Source organism: Amblyomma mixtum, chromosome 3 (assembly GCF_055824585.1).
Source record: "Amblyomma mixtum isolate Tamu chromosome 3, ASM5582458v1, whole genome shotgun sequence".
NCBI lineage: Eukaryota > Metazoa > Arthropoda > Arachnida > Ixodida > Ixodidae > Amblyomma > Amblyomma mixtum.
The window spans coordinates 302,806,504-302,816,959 of NC_143014.1; the positions used below are offsets into that span (position 1 = coordinate 302,806,504).

The following is a 10,456-nucleotide window of genomic DNA, read 5'->3' on the forward strand; positions in this document are numbered from 1 at the left end:
GCACACATATTTCACATTTCCACCCCCACACGCACAGAGGTGATCACAGCATGCTGATGAGTCCTCTCTCTTTCCTCGGTAGCATGTGTATTACAGATCAATTCGAAGTCAGACAAGTCCCTCGATGCCACTTAAATCTTCATCACTGAAATCAGTGCTCGACTCATCAGAGGAGGAGTTGCAAGAGTCAGAAATGCTGAAGACAACCGATTAAATTTCAGCTTCAACAATCATATCACGTTGCCATGCTTCAGCCTCAACTTGCTCCACATGAACACAACATTTTTGCCAGTTTTCCTGTCTTACAGACGCCAGTGCTTCAGGCAGGAGCTTTTCCACTTGAGCCAAAGTGAAACATTTGTTGCGACTTGCGATGTATCCCTTCACCTGGCTCCAAACAAGTTCAATGGGATTGAACTCGCAGTAGTATGGTGGAAAACGAAGCACTTCGTGGCCATGGGTAGCCGCCAGGGTGTCGATGCGGTACACAGCGCTGGGTGTGTTTACCTTTCGCGAAAGCTCCAGCAGTTCTGTTCTCACCATGACCTCACCATTGCAGGTGAGCACGGAGCACCTTTCTTTGTGAGCCAAAGCTGAATATCAGCTTTGCATGTAGACTTGGTAGGTGCTTCTTCAAGAGCCACACTATGATATGGAGCATTGTCCATGGCGACAATGCTATTGGCTGTAATGTTTGGCAAAAGCTTGTCGGTGAACCACTTCTCAAAGTAGTTACCATCCATCTCAGAGCGGTAGTCAGCGTGGTTTCCCTTTTTTGCTCTGAAGAAGTCAGCAGCATCTTCCACGAATCCTGTTGCACTGCTCCCAGCACGTACAAGGATCAAACAAGCCCCCTTGCCCGAAGGCGCAGCCAATCCCATTGTTAAAACTTTCAGGAAGGCATCCAGGGATGACTTCACAGTCTTGTCCTGCCAGACGTATTCTTTTGTGTACCTTGCATTGACCCAGCTTTCATATAGGTAGATGATGCACCTGTAAATGCAAAAGAACCGAGTGCACGAGTTAATGCTTGTCAGTAAACAAACACAATGCAGCATGTAAGCAGGCAAACACTGCAAGAAACACACTGCTCACAAACAGCCGCTCAAAGAAAATCGGGAAAAAGAATTGTCTCGGCTTTATTGCTGCCTTGTTTGGGCTTATATTTCGCGCCCAGGCGGCATTTGGTAGCCACTTTATATTCACTGTATGTTTGCATGGGGTACTTGACTAATTTGGCAACATTTGGAATCTCTTCACTTGTGGCGACTGCGAACAAAAATTCCCAACGTTCGCAGCAGTAGCGCCAGTAACTCGCACCACCGGAGGAACGGGCAGTGTACGGTGGGTGTTCATTCGTTCCTACGGTGACGACGAGATGGCACGACCCACTGCGGTGCTACGACATTTTTGGCAGTTTTGTTTTTGCTTGCCGCACCAATTGGGATTTAGCGTTAAATCTGACCCATGCAGACTCGTGCCCCACCCAAATGTAGCGAAAACTGGCCGTGAAACGTCATCTCCACGCAAAACGTCCGCAACAGCAACGTGGTTAAGACGATTTCTTTTAAATGTGTCATTCAGAAGCAGCACTTACTGCTACGACTACGAGGTTGCAACGCTAACATAAGCTCTATGTGAAGCCAGTCTAAACGTGCTGCGTAAGAAAATAAACAAGGAACGACTCGTACTACCTGCCCTGTTCTCGCAATTCATTGATCGACCGCAGGTACCTGCGACACCAGGCAATGATGTCACTACGCTCGATCAGCGCAAAGTTCCGTTTTCTTTTTTAAAATGTGAATCCGATGCCCTTCATCAACCTCCACAACGTCGTTTTCTTGAAGTTCGGCAGGTCGTCGTCCTCATTTACAGTCTTTAGCACACTGTCCAGTGTTGGGACATCCCTCTTTGCGTACATACTGTGCACTTTCAGACGGATGGCATGGACTGTGAAGCTGTAATGCTTGACTGTTCGCGAGCTTGAAATCTTGACGTCGCGAGGTCTTTTCTTAGGAGACGCCGAAGGCCCACACAGACGCTCCGCCTTGATTTTGGCAACGGTACGGGGAGATACTCCGGTGTCATCGCTCACAGCACTCAGTACTTCCCGAACAGACTTCTCCGGAAAACGGACGGGTTACACTTGCTTGGCGTGCCTTGACAGCTGGGATGTACGAACCGTGGAGAAAATGCGCACAGGAGAGGTGGCCGATCAGGAGAGCAAGCTGCCGGGCTAGTTGGTGAAGCATGTTAAATTGAAGCATGTTAAATTGAATTCAGCGCAAAAATACAGATAAGGGACAAAGAGAGACACACTGAGACGTTCACGAGCGCTAACTACCAACTGTTTATTCATGCTGAAGTACAGGGGATATATAGGAAGGGAATGCTCAGTGGCCGAGGCCGCTGAGCAGAACGCCATTCACCCAAAAGTGAAAGGGAGCCGCACGGAAATTGGAGGAAGGAAAATTGAAAGAGTAGACACGGCCAGGGTTGCGGAGACAGCGAAAACGTGAAATGGAAAAATACGACAAACGCAAAATACAAAATCACAGATCTCGATCGATTAGCTCGCAATAGCAGCGTTTTTTGTCACGCTGATGACAAAAGTGTTATCCACGAAGCCTGCCGGCAAAGCATTTGTTATTTTTCGCTCACCACAAGTTATGCACTATTTTGTGTCACGGATACAGGTCGCGCAAAAAGGAGCGCTAGCTTTTAGCATATTCGATAAACAGCACTGGTGCGCACCGGTGCGAAGTGTTATGTTCGATAATTTGCACCGGTGCGCACCGGACATCTTCGATAAATGGGGCGCACCGTCTGGGGGCACTTTTTTGTTGGTCTCTTCGATTTGGCAGCACCAGCTGCACCAGTTCAAGGGGTGCAATACCGTCGTCCTCGTTTTTCCGGTGCCGCGCGCGCCCTCTGCACTTTTCTCCTCGTTTTGTCAAGGTGCAGGCCTGGTTCTGCACGAGTTCTTCGCCGCCTTGCACTCGGTCTGAAGTATAGTGAACTATAGTCTGTAGGGTCTGCTCGCGGGCAGGTCAAATCTCGCGCCGCTCACCGCGGGTAGCCTCGGACCCCTTCCTCCCGAGTGGTGGGGCGGGGGGAGCGAGGCTAGGAGAAAGCCTTCATAAGGCACGACCGGGAAGGCCCGCGCTCTCTCGCTCTTGGACCAGCCCTGCCAAAGGACCACCTGACCCCGCTGCCCCACGACGACGACCGGCCCCCCTGATGTGAGATTAAACCTTTTCATACAAAGACCTGCCTCGAGTCACTGCCTGTGCGTCCCCGTGCAGAGGAAGCGCCCACAAATAATGGCGCCCAGCGTGCGGCTTTAATTAACACCTTGTGGACGATTTCTCTGCCGATTTTGGGACGTGCAGCCAGACTCGTGGCAGGCCCTCTTTGTTCGAGGCCACGCCGGACCGCTAGGGTTAAGGAGCGGGTCAGGCGGAATGTTCGCGGGGTAGCGACTTGTGTAGTGTTGTAAATTTGTTAGGGGTTTTGTGTAATTTATGTAGTTTTCGGGCGTTTTCTGTTGTGTATTTCCGCGTGTTTGTAGATAGATTGTTGTGTATGTGAATGTTCTTGTTGCCATGAGCAGTTAGCCGGTGCGGCCGGACAGTTGGCGCGAACTACGCCTCCCAGAAAGGATGTTTCAGCCACGTCTTTTGATGGCGGGGCAGCCGGTAGTGAGACGGCCGACGCGGCGGCCGTAATAGGGCAGGTGACTGAGATGTTTACCGCATTAGCCCGTCAGCTCGGTTCGGTGGCTGGCGCCAACCAGGCCGCAGCATCAGTAGCATCGGCGACAGCATCGCGCCCGCGGATAAATATGGAGGTCCCCTCCTTTTCCGGGTACACGGACGCGAAATCAGTCCACGAGTTTTTACAACAACTCGAGGACTACCAGACGGCTCTGGGCGCCCCAGATGACGTAATGCTAGGGCAGGTCCTGCCTGTAGCACTCGTCGAGAGCGCGGCGCGATGGAGGCGCTGCCAGCCGACTTTCCAGTCGATGGCGGACTTCAAAGACCGTTTCCGCGCCGAGTTCTTGCCGCCTGATTATGAGCGCCGGATGGTGGAGGAGCTCGCGTTGCGCACCCAACACCCAGAGGAAAGCCTCCTCGAGTACGTACGCGCAATGCAGGAGCTGTACAAGAGGGCAGATCCGACGGCAACCGACCGAGATCAGGTTGCGCTTGTGATCAGGCAGTGCCATCCACGCTTCAAGCCGTATCTGCGGGGCCGCAGTTTTACAAACCTCGAGGCCCTAGCGCAGGAGGCCAAGACCGTGCAGGCGGATTTACTGGCCGAACTGCGCTACCAGCCGCCCCCCAGGCCGGCCGAATCGCTAGAACCGGGATGCGGATGGGATGGAGGCCGAGAATGCGCGATGAGGACTCGGCGCGCCGAAGTAATGGTCGTGGAAAGGCAGGCGGAACCCCCTGTTGTCCCTCGAGCGCTGGACCTGTACGCATTCGAGCAGCGGCGTCGTGCCGGCCTCACAGGCCGCGCGCCGAGCGAGCGTCAGGAAGGCACGGAGAAAGGGGAGAGTCGTCCCCAACCGCTTCGTGGAACAAGGGGTCCTCCGTCCACGCGGCGGGTGAACGACCGGCTTTGCTGGAATTGCAACCAGCCCGGCCACATGGCACGCGAGTGCCAAGCTAGGCGTATGCAGGGAAACGCCAGGCGCTGGCGGTGATGTCTGGTGGCACCGGCCTTTCACCGTCAGCGGGAGAATTTCATGGTTGTCAAGGCGCTAGTCAGGAAAAGAACTCCCGCGCCGGCGACGGGGAGGCCTTTGTCCCGCTCGCCTGTAGAGCTCAGGGAGTCGTTCCGTGCTCAAGCCCATTTATGCTAGTGCAGTTAGCGGGTCGATGCTACTCTGCACTCGTAGACACGGGCTCAACGCTGTCACTGGTCGGTGACGAGGTGTACGAGGCCTGCCGGATAGGTAACATCCGTGTCAGACCGGCCGAAACCCCGTTAAGCTTAGCAGCTGGGGCGGCAAAGGCAAAGGGAGCAGTGCGTCTTACGATGTGCTTTGACGGCAGAAAGCGGAGACATCGCTTCGTCTATCTGCCTGGCTTGTCGATACCAGTAATTCTGGGAAGGGATTTTCTCTCGAGCGAAGGCATTGTGCTCGACATGGGGGAGAATGGCTATCGTAACAGCCAGCTCGCCCCCCTCATTCCCTTCGAAAGCGCATCCTTGCCCGGCTGTCCTGCACAAAAGGTGGGTGTCCACACCTGTGCGACAGAAAGGCAGGGGAGCTCCCTCGAGATGCTGAGAGACGGTGGCCCGTTAGAAGCGATAATTGCGTCTTTCTCAGGACCCAGTAGTCAGCGCCGAAGGCTCGCGGAAACTTTACTCCCGTTTTCGGATTGCTTCACGGAGAAACCGGGCAGAACCGACCTGCTTCAGCACGAGATTCAGACGGGTGATACGCGCCCTTTCAGGTGTAACCCGAGGCCGTTAAGTGCGCATAAGAGGCAGCTTCTCGACTGTGCCCTTGACGAGATGATTGATACCGGTGCGGTGAGACCCTCACAAAGTCCCTGGGCGTCACCAGTGGTTCTAGCACCGAAGAAAGATGGATCGGTCAGGCTGTGTGTTGATTATCGTAAGCTCAACTCACTGACGCCTACGGTTGCGTACCCTTTTCAGTCGATCGAGGCTGTGATGTACGCGTTAGGGAACGCGAGGTTCTTCACAGTCCTAGATGCAAGCAGAGGGTACCTGCAGATTGAGGTGGCCGAAGGTGACATTGAGAAAACCGCATTCACCTGCCACCGCGGGCTCTTCGAATTTACTCGACTCCCGTTTGGTTTGTCTAACGCCCCGAGCACGTTCATGCGACTGATGGACATCGTGCTGGGCGATGCAAGGTTCAACTACGCCATGGCGTACCTCTACGACGTTGTGATATTCTCGCAGTCGTTCGAGGAGCACCTCATTCACCTGAATTCCGTTCTCGATAGAATGAGACGTGCCGGTCTAACCATTAATCCAAAGAAAGTGCAGTTGGCATCGAAGAGAGTGAACCTCTTGGGCTTTGTCGTGGATGATGGCACACTGAGACCGAATGATGACAAACTGCAGGCAATTCTGAACTACCCCTGCCCCATGGATGTGAAAAGCTTGCAGAGGTTTTTGGGGATGGTTGCGTTCTACAGGCAATTCATCCCGCGCTGTTCGGAGCTTGCAAGGCCGCTGAACCTGCTGTTGCGTAAAGGCTCGAAGTGGGTCTGGGGCAAGAAACAGACTGACGCATTTGTTGCCTTGGCTCGCGCGATAGCGAATACCGCTAGTCTGCGCCTCCCCGACCTGAACAAGCAGTTTGTCTTGCAGACAGACGCTAGTGACTACGGTGTTGGAGCTGTTTTGTTGCAGGAACACGAGGGCAAACTGCGCCCTGTCGCGTTCGCTAGTCGCACGCTCACATCGGCGGAGCGGAATTACTCCGTGACCGAAAAGGAATGCCTGGCGATCATGTTCGCATTGTCGAAGTTCGACATGTACCTAGACGGAGCGGTCTTCACCGTGCAGACAGATCATCAGGCATTGTCTTGGTTAAAGAGGCTCAAGAACCCCGCAGGCAGACTCGCGAGATGGGCGCTGACGTTGCAACGTTACGCGTACGCCATCGAGTACCGCCGGGGCAGCTTGAACAAGGTGGCCGATGCTTTATCGCGCGCACCGTGGAATGCTGGCGGAAGCGCTTCAGAGGCGCAGCCCAGCTTTGTAAAAAGCGGCGTCACCGCTGTTGGAGAGGAGGAGAGGGCGGACGGGAGTGTCGCGCCCGGTTTGACGAAAGAGGAGACGGACAAAGGTCCCGCACGGTGCTGTGACGGAAGGGAAACACAGCAGCTCGTGGCGGAGACCGCTCGCCTGCCTAGGAGCGAGGCAGAAAGAAATCTGTCTTGGGGAGTAGCGGTCAGTAGAGAAGAGCTGATCGAGGCCCAGAAAGCAGACGGTCTTTGCCAGCGGGTGCTGAAGGAGCTTGCGAGCAGCGCAGCTTGCACCGGGAACGCTGAGGGCAAGTACGACGCGTATCTGCTGGGCGATGATGGCTTACTGCTCCGCTATATTCCCCAACTTGACGAGGAAGAGGCGATAGCATCCCCTTTCCGAGTCGTGGTCCCGAGAAGGTAGCGGAAACGGTTCCTGCAGTACTTCCATGACTCAGCGCTGGCAGGCCATGGCAGCGGCAGTAAGACTTACGACAAGTTATGCCGTGTCGCGACCTGGCCAGGCATGAGAAAGGATGTGCTGGGATACGCCCGTACCTGCCCGGTATGCCAGGTAACCAAGCCTCGGGCGGGCAAGCCCGCTGGCATGATGAAGGCGGTAGTTAGCAACTACCCGTGGCAAGTGGTCGCGTGCGATATAATGGGACCCCTCCCTCGGTCCGCGCGCGGAAACCAATTCATCCTGGTAATAACGGACCACTATTCCAAGTGGGTTGAGGTTTTCCCCCTTAGGAAGCTTGTGTCGGAACGAATTTGGGAAAAACTGTTGGAGACTTTCACTCGTTTCGGTTTCCCTTCCGACCTGATTACAGGCAATGCTTCTTATTTCACAAGCAAAGTCTTTGTAGACTCTTGTCGGGCGCTTCAAATCCGCCACAGGAGAACGAGTCCCTACCACGCTCAGAGCAACATAACCGAGCGGGTGAATCGAAATCTGAAGAGCATGCTGGTCGCGACGACCGAGCAGCACAGAGATTGGGACGCGCGGCTGTCCGAACTGGCGTTCGCTACAAGGACAACCGCGTGAACAGGTCAGTGGGTATTACACCCGCTTACTTGAATTTTGGGAGAGAGATCGCTTTTCCTCTAGAGAATGCCCTACTCGACGCGGCGGGGCCTGCGCCCCCTCCGCTTTCGCAGTACGCGGCAAGGCTCCGGGAGCGCCTGGAGGCAGCGCAGCGCGCAGCCCGCGAAAACCTCGATGTCGCGCGCATGGAGCAGGCGGATCAGTACAACAAAGGTCGCCGTCACGTCGTTTTCAACACGGGCGACTTAGTACTCAAGAGAACGCACCCACTTAGTAACGCAGCGCGCGGTTTCGCCGCGTCGCTAGCGCACAAGTGGGCTGGGCCGTACGAAGTTACGGCACGGACTACGCCGCTCACCTACCAGCTGCGGTTGTTGACAAACGGCGAAACCGCCGGTCCGGTGCATGTCGCTGATTTGAAGGCTTTCCACCTTCGCAAGGACCATGGCTGCGAAGCGGTGGAAAATCAGCGCGATGCGGCGATCTCACCCCCGGGAGGACGAGCAGGTAGCGGTGCGGTTCGCAACCGGCGCTACAACCTGAGGACCAGGTAGCACCCGTGTCTCTCGATTAATAATCACTCGCAGTGCTCTCGCCCTCTCAGTATGTCTTCTAGGAAGCTCCAGCGGACCGACGCCCGTGGCTCGGACTCCAGAAGGCAAGGCAGACCACCGTCGAACGGTGGCCGCCATCAAGGCGCGCCACCCGGCTGGCGGCAGGAGCCGCGCGAGTGGCGCAGGTTCCACGGCCGCGGTGGCCCCCACCGCCAGCCAAACCACGTGCCTAACCACTGGAGAGCACCTCCCAGTGGTGCAGGCCAACGCAAGGGCGCCAGGGATCATCAAGCGCAGGGCACCCCTCAGCACCCAGCCGGCGCTTCGGCCGCCGAGCAGCCGCAACCCAGGCGGTGCAGGAGCCATCGGCCGCTTGTAAAACGACGAGGAGCGGGCCGGCCTGTGCTCGCTCTGCGGCACACTTGTCGTGCACCGGCTCCGCCATGAGGCCGGTGCGTTGCATACCTGGCATAACGGCGACTGCAGCACCTTCCCCCGCTGCGCCACTGCAGAGGGGCAGCCCGGAGGAGGCGGCCCTCCGCATCCTCCAGTCCAGCCGCCCAGACCTGCTGTCCCCGGCGGCCGAGGAGCTTTGGAGGGCGCTGCCGCAGGGCCCCCAGTGGAGCCAGGCGCCTCGCTCCCCCAGGCGGCTCGTGAGGAGCCCATCCAGCTAGCGGTGAGCGGCCCCCCGGCGAGCACCCCTCCCCCCTGCGACGACTCTATGGACCCGGACCCGGAGGTCATCGAACGCCTACTGGCGGACCCCGGGACGGACGTTTGAGGGGGGGGGGGGAGATGTAGGGTCTGCTCGCGGGCAGGTCAAATCTCGCGCCGCTCACCGCGGGTAGCCTCGGACCCCTTCTTCCCGAGTGGTGGGGCGGGGGGGAGCGAGGCTAGGAGAAAGCCTTCATAAGGCACGACCGGGAAGGCCCGCGCTCTCTCGCTCTTGGACCAGCCCTGCCAAAGGACCACCTGACCCCGCTGCCCCACGACGACGACCGGCCCCCCTGATGTGAGATTAAACCTTTTCATACAAAGACCTGCCTCGAGTCACTGCCTGTGCGTCCCCGCGCAGAGGAAGCGCCCACAAGTCTGAAGGTAGTGCTGGAAGTAGTGCAGCATGGCGCGGCTGCACTTGCGCCTTCGTTTTGCCAGTGGCCGGTGCGCGCTAGTGTACGGGCGGTATCTGCACTTATTGATCTGGCGCTGCACGCTCACGTGACCGCTTGGCACCGCTGCAGAACTAGCACAGCCAGTGCAAGCCAAATCGAAGATCGGCGGTGCGCATGGGAGCAATCCCAGCAGGCGTTGCAGCAGACAAGCAGACGACAAATGGCGTCAGCACGGGAAAGGCCTGATCTTCTTGCCGCGATCATTAATTTCCTTTCAAGCACTTCTGGCAGCGAAGATGAAGAAATACTGGTATCGATAAGAGAAAATGAAGGCAATGAACGGCCAAACTTCGTGAACTTTATGGACAAATAAAATTAGGATGCAAACCCTCATTTCAAACTTGTACGACTAGGCAGCTGCGACCGCGGTTATTGGAATATCGGACAGCAGCAAGTAAAGCTCATATACGCTCGAGACGCGCGGCTTGCAGTTGCTGCAGCGCGTTAAAGCATTATATGGTGTTGCCGTATGCAATCTATATCTTTTCCCTAACATCATGAAATCTGGGTACACTTGCATTCATATGCTGGATAGCAGATTTCAGTTCTCTTGCGACCACACATTGCGTAGCTCGAACCGGAATACGAGCTTGCCGACCTAGGGCGTACTGCGATTTTCTTGGACCAAAAGCGACTCACCAGCCATCAGCTCTTTTAAAAGCTCATTGGACATGGTAAGACGGCGCGCCTTGCCGTCTATAGCGATATTAACGGCTACCGCTGACATTTCAGAAGAAAAAGTTGCCTCGGGCTGCCGCTGCATGCAAAAGTGCCAAGAAAGCAGAGGACGGTATTCGCAATTCCGGGCCAACGCCACCTACGCACGCAAGGCGGCGCTCGCAATGGGCACCGGCTAGCACCGGCTGCACCGGCGCGGTGCAGTTTGTATTCGATGTTGCCCCGGCTTGGAGCTCCACTACCACGGGTCTTTGAGCACCG

At 56.1% G+C, this 10,456-nt stretch overlaps 1 pseudogene; it reads right to left on the reverse strand.

Moving 5' to 3' along the window:
- Positions 1-536: 536 nt before the first annotated feature.
- LOC149355429 (uncharacterized) lies at positions 537-1,921 on the reverse strand (annotated as a pseudogene).
- Between the last annotated feature and the right edge of the window lie 8,535 nt (positions 1,922-10,456).